The sequence below is a fragment of the Conger conger genome, chromosome 8, assembly GCF_963514075.1.
Source record: "Conger conger chromosome 8, fConCon1.1, whole genome shotgun sequence".
Lineage (NCBI taxonomy): Eukaryota > Metazoa > Chordata > Actinopteri > Anguilliformes > Congridae > Conger > Conger conger.
In genome coordinates, this window is record NC_083767.1 from 44,272,788 (window position 1) to 44,282,527 (window position 9,740).

Below are 9,740 nucleotides of genomic sequence, written 5' to 3' on the forward strand. Positions count from 1 at the left end.
CAAATTTGCTCTCATTGGTAGTTATTTTGCTAAATGAACACAGACTGCGATACTATAATTACACAATGCCCTTTCAACACAGCAGCAGCGTACTAATATAATGTTCCATCTCTGCTGATGGTACTTAATATACATGAATGTATCAGGAAAGCTACAGAAAATTTCAATTAATAATGTGTTTTATTGTTGTTTTTTTTTGCATTTGAGATTTAGAACCATAATTGGTCACTTTATGCGGATGACTCCAGTTCTACTGTGTGAATTGACTATTGTCCCTCTGGTTGCTTGATCATTGTTGACTGTTGACATTTGTGGCCAGGTCAGGTCAAGAATAAGAATATGCACAGAATAGCATGGGTCATGAAGAAAACACATAGCCTCCTCTTGCATTAAACCACAAACACAAATGAGGCAGTAACCCTGACCTCATTGGTAAGGAGCAATAATTGGTGCTATGAAGGGCATAAACATCATTAGAGTAAAATGTCCTGACTCAGATTTTAGTCTTGATCGTCAAGCGGTGAAAATAATGGACGGACCCAGATGATGTTTGACTGATGATGCGCTGTTTCTTTTTTCATCGTCTTTCTTTCGGGATTGAGCGACACAGCATTCAGCAGTGATGAATGTATATACTGTATGTTTGTTAATGTATGTTTACATGAGCAGATGTGTGTGCATATGCTGCACCCACCCACACACCTCACACTCACACACACACACACACACACACACGCACAAACACACACATGCACACATGCACATATACACACTTAAATAGGCAGTATGAATATTTTCTTTAGCTGACTAAATGTAAAATGTGTCAAGGACATGCTTGGGGAATAGACTATTTTGATGTAATCTGTCAAACAAATTATTGTGAGTGACAGGCAATTCACACAATGGGTCCTGTTTGCGATGCTCATTAAATCAGAAGGAAAGGACCCTTCTCCCCATCGGTAAGTGATATGGTTTGGCACGACGATAGAGTTTTATCTTTCCCGTCTCTTCATGACAGCCGCCAGACCCACTGCCTTCTGGGAATTTCCCCCAAATACGAAACATCCAGTATCCCCCGTCATCAGGATTACATTACATTACATTACATTAATGGCATTTGGCAGACGCTCTTATCCAGAGCGACGTACAACAAAGTGCAAAGTGCATACCCATACCAGGGAAAAGACCCCAGAGGGAAGTACAATTTCAACTGCTACCTGTACAACAAAGATAAGGACCAGTGCCTATTTCATCATCGGATTTCTTTTATTTTTTATTTATTTATTGTTTTTAATATAGTAATAGCGCAACACGCATAGATAAGCTGCTTACCTAGCCAAACAAAACTAGCAAAGCTATCATCCTAACACAAGCAAAAAACACAGGTAAAGACAACAGTTAATGTAGGGAGGTAGGGAGGGACAGGGAGAGGTGTAGCTTGACGAGGTGCGTCTTCAGTCTGCGCTTGAAGATGGCAAGAGAATCTGCTGTTCAGACCTCCACGGGGAGTTTGTTCCACCACCGTGGAGCCAGAACAGACAGTAGTCGTGTTGACACATTTTGCATTTAGTATTACTGCCTGGTAGTACGGACCCTGTTACAGTTCAACGAACACTGGGCATATTACTGTGTTTCTCAGGTGAACACCACCATAAACATGTTCATTCATTGCTTTGGGTGTGTTCTCATAGACATTTACAAATACTTATAACAAGTGTTTTGGAGTTTTTACATTACATTTGCATTTTGCATTTTGCATTTTTGAAATTTAGCAGATTTACCCAGTTATACAGCTTATATTCTACATGCAGTCCATTTACAGGCAAGTGACAAACTAGGTGGCCTGCGTGGCCACTCCTTGTGATTATGTGTTCTTATGCTCTCAGATACTTGCAGCGTGTGGATGAGCCTAGCCTGACAATCCTGACTGTTCCTGAGCTGTTTGTGACCAGCAAGTCTGCTGGGTGGAATTAGCATTGCCCAGGGATGTGGGGTTAAAGACGGTAGGCTTGTCTTCAGCCTCTGGAACGCTGCCTGAACGCAGTGTGTGTGAAGTGCACTCCCCTGGTGCAGCGACTGGGCAGAGGGGCTGGCTGGCTGCAGAGTGAGCAGCAGTGGAGGCTCTTTAGTTCTCCTTCTCGGAAACACATTCTGCTGTAGTCACCACTTCCTTTTATACTGCGGTCCCTCCGCCGAGCTGTGCAGCCTCGCCTCTCAACGCCACTGCACACACACAGAGTCTGTCACACTGTGCAGGGTAACTCACCTCCCCACTGCACACACACAGAGTCTGTCACACTGTGCAGGGTAACTCACCTCCCCACTGCACACACACAGAGTCTGTCATACTGTGCAGGGTAACTCACCCAATTCACTGCACACACACAGAGTCTGTCACACTGTGCAGGGTAACTCACCTCCCCACTGCACACACACAGAGTCTGTCACACTGTGCAGGGTAACTCACCCAATTCACTGCACACACACAGAGTCTGTCACACTGTGCAGGGTAACTCACCCAATTCACTGCACACACACAGAGTCTGTCACACTGTGCAGGGTAACTCACCTCCCCACTGCACACACACAGAGTCTGTCACACTGTGCAGGGTAACTCACCTCCCCACTGCACACACACAGAGTCTGTCACACTGTGCAGGGTAACTCACCTCCCCACTGCACACACACAGAGTCTGTCACACTGTGCAGGGTAACTCACCTCCCCACTGCACACACACAGAGTCTGTCACACTGTGCAGGGTAACTCACCTCCCCACTGCACACACACAGAGTCTGTCACACTGTGCAGGGTAACTCATCCAATTCACTGCACACACACAGAGTCTGTCACACTGTGCAGGGTAACTCACCTCCCCACTGCACACACACAGAGTCTGTCACACTGTGCAGGGTAACTCACCCAATTCACTGCACACACACAGAGTCTGTCACACTGTGCAGGGTAACTCATCTCCCCACTGCACACACACAGAGTCTGTCACACTGTGCAGGGTAACTCACCTCCCCACTGCACACACACAGAGTCTGTCATACTGTGCAGGGTAACTCACCCAATTCACTGCACACACACAGAGTCTGTCACACTGTGCAGGGTAACTCACCCAATTCACTGCACACACACAGAATCTGTCACACTGTGCAGGGTAACTCACCTCCCCACTGCACACACACAGAGTCTGTCATACTGTGCAGGGTAACTCACCCAATTCACTGCACACACACAGAGTCTGTCACACTGTGCAGGGCAACTCACAAAATTACACATAACGAGTACAGTCATTAAAATTGTATTTAAAAGAAACAAGGTTACATTTTTGTGTTCACATGTAATAACAGATTTATGCTGAAAAGGGGAACCTTTCCTCGCCCATGAACACCTTTCAAATGCTTTTGAATCGGCAACTAAGGTAAAGCAGCAGAATCTCATGTAGTATACAATGTAATAACAATGTAATACAATCTATCTATGAAAATGTCATCTCGAATTCCACAGCAGGAAGCTCCAGAGCATTTGATCATATTATCATCTACTTGTACAGCAATAACTGTCTGGTACAGCTATTTCTGTGTCTTCAGAATCAGTATTGTGTCTCTTACAGAAGTGTCCCTCCTTACTTACTGTAAATATATTGTACAGTTACAGAACTGTTTCAGCTCTAATCAATGTTCATCATCACTGTTCAATCATTGTTTGTCGTACATTTTTGCCTCTGTCAGACACCATTGGAGTAATTATTGTGTTAACTATGTTTTTTTTATTCATGTTTAAATAAAAAGTAGTTAAGAGCTACCTTTTGTGATGCCATGAATTAATACAATCACTTCATTCATGAATGACATCTGCAGACTGTTCCTATGTCTAAACATGAAACATCAGTTAATTATGTGATTTAGCCAGTGTAATTGGTAACCACAGAAACATATGTACCTACACAAACCCTGCAGGAATGAGGTCCACTCCTGTCCTACTGTAAGAACCATTACTTTATATCTCTAAAACAGTAATCCTGTTTATACTCTCTCTGGTGAACATTTTGCCCAAATCCTTTTTTAATACTTCATGTACAAGAGGAAGTATTTGTGTAATGGGCCAATATTTGTCTGGTGCCAATTCAAAGTAGGTTACATTCATATGTGATATTCACTTATAAATATTCATGTCGAAAATGATACATTTCCAAAGAAAGTGTGGTTAAATGACACAGAAAACAAGGGGATGTGAACACAGAATATTCTACATTTGCATGTATTATTTATTTTCAACAAACGTTTGACAGATGGGAATTCAAGAACCATATTGAGTGAGAAACACTTCTGGGAGAAGGTACTCTCTGGTTAGCGCTCTTCCTATAAGAATAGCGTAATGGTACACTACACTAAAGACTGATCGGTTTCACAAGACTGCATTTTTATTATCTCATTTTCATTCTCTCTCTCTCTCTGTCTCTCTTGCACTTTCTCTCTCCTCTCTGTCTCTCTTTGTTTGTTTGCTGTGTTTGCGCATGTGTGTTCTTTATAACTGCGATACTCTTCCAAAAACAAAACAAGGCTGTCATTGTTAGGAAAAAGTAATTGTCAAGCAGGGGAAAATGAACAAAAAACTATGGGAAATGTGAATGAAATTTTTTAACTCAATAATATATATATATATGTATATATATATATTTTTGTGGTTTCTTTAATGCTAAGACAGAGGTACAGCTGAGGGAAAGCGTGGTAGTTCTGGACCTTATTTTTATTTCTTGATCCGATGCTCTTCTCCTGATCAAGGACTGGGAGGCTTCAAAATTCAGCTCATTCAGCATTCAGTTTTTCCAATGGGAATAGCTTATACGTCAGTGCCTACTGGTGGCAGAAAAACAAACTGCAGCCTGTGAATTCTGAGCACAAGGCTGATGTGGCAGTCACTGCTTATGTCCAGCAAATCCATGCATGGCTTGATGTTTGTAATGTCTCGTTATTTTTAAAGCTCAACTTGATGTTACAGTGATGAATTGAAGACTGTGTCAGAAAGAGGACATTTTTTATTGAGTATAATGTCAGTTGTGTGATTTACATTTATACTAAATTTCTTTCCTAAGTAAAGGCAAATCCGTGAATGGCTTCAACATACATTTTAGGGCATTATTATGGTATGCATTAAGCATTAATGTACAGTAGAGAAATTATTTGCTTTGCAATATCGACATAGGTATATCAGTCCAAACATTTCCATCTATTCCTATGTGGAGAATTAAATTTATTACCGGACTCTGACCTAATGGCCAATAAATGTTCATGAGATTGGTATATAGAGTTTTCTACAGAAGGAATTGCAGCTTCAGCTACATGGTGGTGCAGTGGATAACACTGTCTCTACAGAACACAAACATCCTGGGTTTGAATCCTGACTGGGGCCTTTCTGTCTGGAGTTAGCATTTTCCTCTATTGACCTTATCCCTCTCCCAGGCTCCCTCCTTGTCCAATATAGTTTACTTGTGGGTGTTATGTTTCTGGAGGGGTCAAGGAGGGAAGTGGGGTGGTGAGGCATTCCAGACCATGTCCACACAATCCTGATGTTTTCGATACAGATGTTGTGCCTGACTCGAAATGTGTGTTATTGTAGTTATTGACATTACTTTGAATAGATATTTGATGGATGTGTAGTGGACACACCCCTCTGTGATCATACATTTATTTCAACTATTTTCAGCCCCTTTGCAGTCACTTTTGAAATTTTAATTTCAACTTTCATCAGCCTCAAGAAAAGATGTCTTTGGTCATTTCTTTTTTTGATTTTGTGGATTCTGTTTTAGTTAAATACAAATGGGTGCTATAATTTTATTTAGCAGCTATTTTTATAAAATACAACATTTCTGAGTGAAGGTGAAGATAAACAGATTGAAAAATGTTTACATACTCCCATCTTCCTCTAAAACCTTATGTGGATTTATTTATAACTGCCAGCCAAAGCCTCAATTTTAAGGTACTATTAAACACTACTTTCATGTACTTTACACAGTTATTCAGCTTTTATGAATGTAGTCATGGAATTACGTGGATCTATTGTCCTGCATATTAAATTTTTTTATGTAGTCATGGAATTACGTGGATCTATTGTCCTGCATAGTTAATTTTTTTATTTTCAGACACATACTGTAATTCCCGAAGAAGTGAAATCTTTCTCAAGGTGTAGTCAATGCATTGCTCTGAATTGTTCAAATTACAGGACTGAAAGAAAGTGAAAGTGTTAGCCATCCTCCACACAGGTAGTACATATGCACATTGATACAGTCAGTGAATCAGCCTCATCGCGAGAGCTAATTTGAGCTGGCTGGGCATTTGGAAATTATTTTTTCCTGTGCAGTGGTTGTCACCATGATGGCGGTCCAGTCGGGAACTCCTCGGCAGACTGGAATAACAGGTTTTCCGGTCCTGCCGGAGTGTTCTCCGACCATGTCATTAGTATCGCAAGTTGCAGGTGTGTGGAAAGCCTTTGCACCAATCCTTCGCACTGTCTCCAATTCCGGGAGACATCCTTCACAAACGTTGCCTTTTTATCTGTTTGTGCAGTTGTCACCTTTTTCCATTATTGATTTCCTTCTCTGTCGCAGATCCTCTCAGCATTGGTCTCATTATGACTCCTGTAATCTCCTGTTTGCAGGAATTCTCATTTTACAATACTCTGCATATTCAAGAAACACAAAAAGGATTATTGGTGAAGTTAAATAGTACTCCATACACATCGCTTCCATCTTCCCAGGGGTTTCCTATCCGCTCTGGCTTTCCTGTCCGACATCCCCCAGGTCGAAGTCGATAGTACATTCTCCCAAACATGTTAATGCCCTCTGTGTTCCTAATGTAAATGTGAAGTGGAGACATTCAAACCTTAGATCAATTTGCATCCCTAAAAGTATGCAAAACCTTTCCCTCTAATCCAGACAGGGGATGTGTTGACAGTTTTGACGAGAGGAAGGAACAAAGGTCTAGGAGTGAGACTAGGATCCAGCATAATGCCAGGTGTGTGGGGAGGAAGACTGGTTTGGAGGGGAAGAATCTCTTTGAAGTGGGATGAGAAGCAGGGGGTGGGAGAGAGGGGGCCAGGTGCTGAAATCAGACAGAAATTACTAACTAAAGATAAGACCTCAAGTCATTTACAGGAAAGCTTTAATGAATTATGTATATATCCCAGAAGCACTTGTTCAGTATGGCAGAATCAGGCCGATAATGCTGACAGTGACAGTGTCTCCCTCTCTCTCTCTCTCTCTCTCTCTCTCTCTCTCTCTCTATTTTTTCTTGGGTTTCAGTGGGTGAATGAGATACACAGTTTCTGCCCTGAGACACAAACAGACAGCCTTACAGGAAGCATGGCCCTCAGATAAACTATCTGCTAACTGAAGCGTGTGCTGCCAAGATGAGCACTGTCAACACCAAAGTTAAAATGTGACTTAAAGCTCTTGGCATAAAAAAAACAACCCTCTTATTTTCTTTTTAAATGTTTTTCCAGTGAGCAGTTAGACAAAGCATGCTTTTATTTTTAATGCAGTGTAGAATAAATCAGAGCATTGATACATCTGCTTTGTGCACAGAACAACCTAAAATTAAAGTATTACAAATACCAAGGCATCTTTGATTTGACATTTTGCACAGTAAAGATAGAATTTTTATTCTATCCAAATTAATGACATGCCACTCAAATACTTGATGTGGGCTGGTTTGTGCGAGGAACTGAAAGACAAGGTGACAGAGAAAGAGAGAAATAAACATTGCATTTATTGTAGCGATGACATTACGCTCCACTTTATTTTACAAGGGCTGCCTCCAGATTAATGTACAGCATATATTTCTGGTGACTGAAACTCTTTATATGCATAATGTTTATCTTTACGTGACATGAAAAAAACACATTGGAGGAGTAAACAGTTCATTAGCATATCGCCTTGGATATGCAACAGCATCATTCTAAATATCACACACACACACACGCACACACACACACGCACACACACGCACTGATCCAGTCATTTCCAAAGCTTTTACTCTTCATAATATGTGGGTGACTGGCTCCAACATGAATTAATTCCCGGAGTGCATTCCGTCTGCATTGATCCATGGATTAGCATGTTTATAAGCATCCCAGATAATATATACAGTTGCTAACATGCAACACAACTTGGCCACAGTAGAATCTTTCCACTCCCACTGCACTGGTTATGTTTCCCATAGCTAATTAGTTTGAATGCAAACCTGCCCCCAAGTCTTCCAGAGTAAGGTCTTCATAAGATTTTGTGCAGATTTGACTTCAGGCTTTCCTTTCAATGTAACACTGTGGAGGTCACAGCCAGTGGGCTGGCTCTCTAGGGCCAAAAGGGGACATTTCACAACATGTAGGGCCTGCAGCAAGATCACAGGTTCAGAGGCACATTTCAATTCAGGCAAACTTGAAAGAAATCAATAAAATATATTTAAAAAAGGCTTAAAAAAACCTTTGAAACAGTTATTTGAAAGCCATTTAATGCTTAATGTCAGCTATCAGTATTGTGATTTTCATGAATTATTTTTTAAATGTATGCATAATAGATTGGCGTGTAATGCCAGTGAAGCATTATGAAAAACTTTATTTACAACCACAGCTATTACAAACAAAAACAGTGAGTCTATAGGGGACTTATAAAAAGAAGAATTCAAACGCTTGTCTTCTTGCCCTCTAGTGGTTATAAGTTGACACTGTGTTGGATGATTATTGAGAAAGTCAATCAGTCACTCAGTCTGTAATTTTCTATACTAGCAACCTACCATTATTGCTAATATACCAGAAATGTAGCTTCAAGTCACTTCACATGGGTACAACACATGGTCATGATTAAATATGGTGTACTCTGCTCTCTACAATATTTAAGAACAAAAATGTAATCCCATCAGATATTAATGAAAAGCCAGTAATCATCCACTGTTGGTAAAGAAAACATGCTGAATTAGTACTGATTCTGAATTTGTCAATATATATATATATAAAATATGCATTTACAGAATATATACAGCAATATACAGAACCAACAGAATATATATCTGTACTGTACATGCTCTCTCCTGGCCAATATTATGGCTTGCGTTTTTCTAGTTTCGATTACCATTTTAATAGCATAGGCCCTTGTTGCATTCCAACAGAGCAGGTGTTCTGGTGTAATAAGATAGTGTTTTTCCTAAAGAGAACGAACGAGTGAAACAGCATCTTTTATTTATGTATTTTGCTGCTACTGCTGCCGCTGGTGTTGATGTTGTTACATTTACTATTGACATTTTGTATAGTATTTGTTTCAATATTTAGATATATACATAGTAGCATTAGAGCTTGGCTTTCACTGGAGTAGCTCAACAGTAGTCTCTCTACTGCCGGTAACTTTCATTCCAAATAATCCAAATAATTGCCAAATTGCATTTAATCTAAGATCAAGATTAAATTAAAAATGGAAATTTGCCTTTGGCCCCAAACCTGTTTAAATAAATAAATAGAATAACATAACAAAACAAGGAATACACACAATAAACATGGAAGTTAATAAAATACATTTTAAAACATAGTCTGAGTGCAATCCAAGTCTTATATAGTTTCTATTGTCTGTCTCTTAGCAGTATTGAGCTGGGTGATTGCTGTGGGTATGAGTTCTTAAAGCAGGTTTCTTTGGCATTCATTGGAATCTGAGTAAATTCCATAAACTATTTACCATAATCTGGATGCA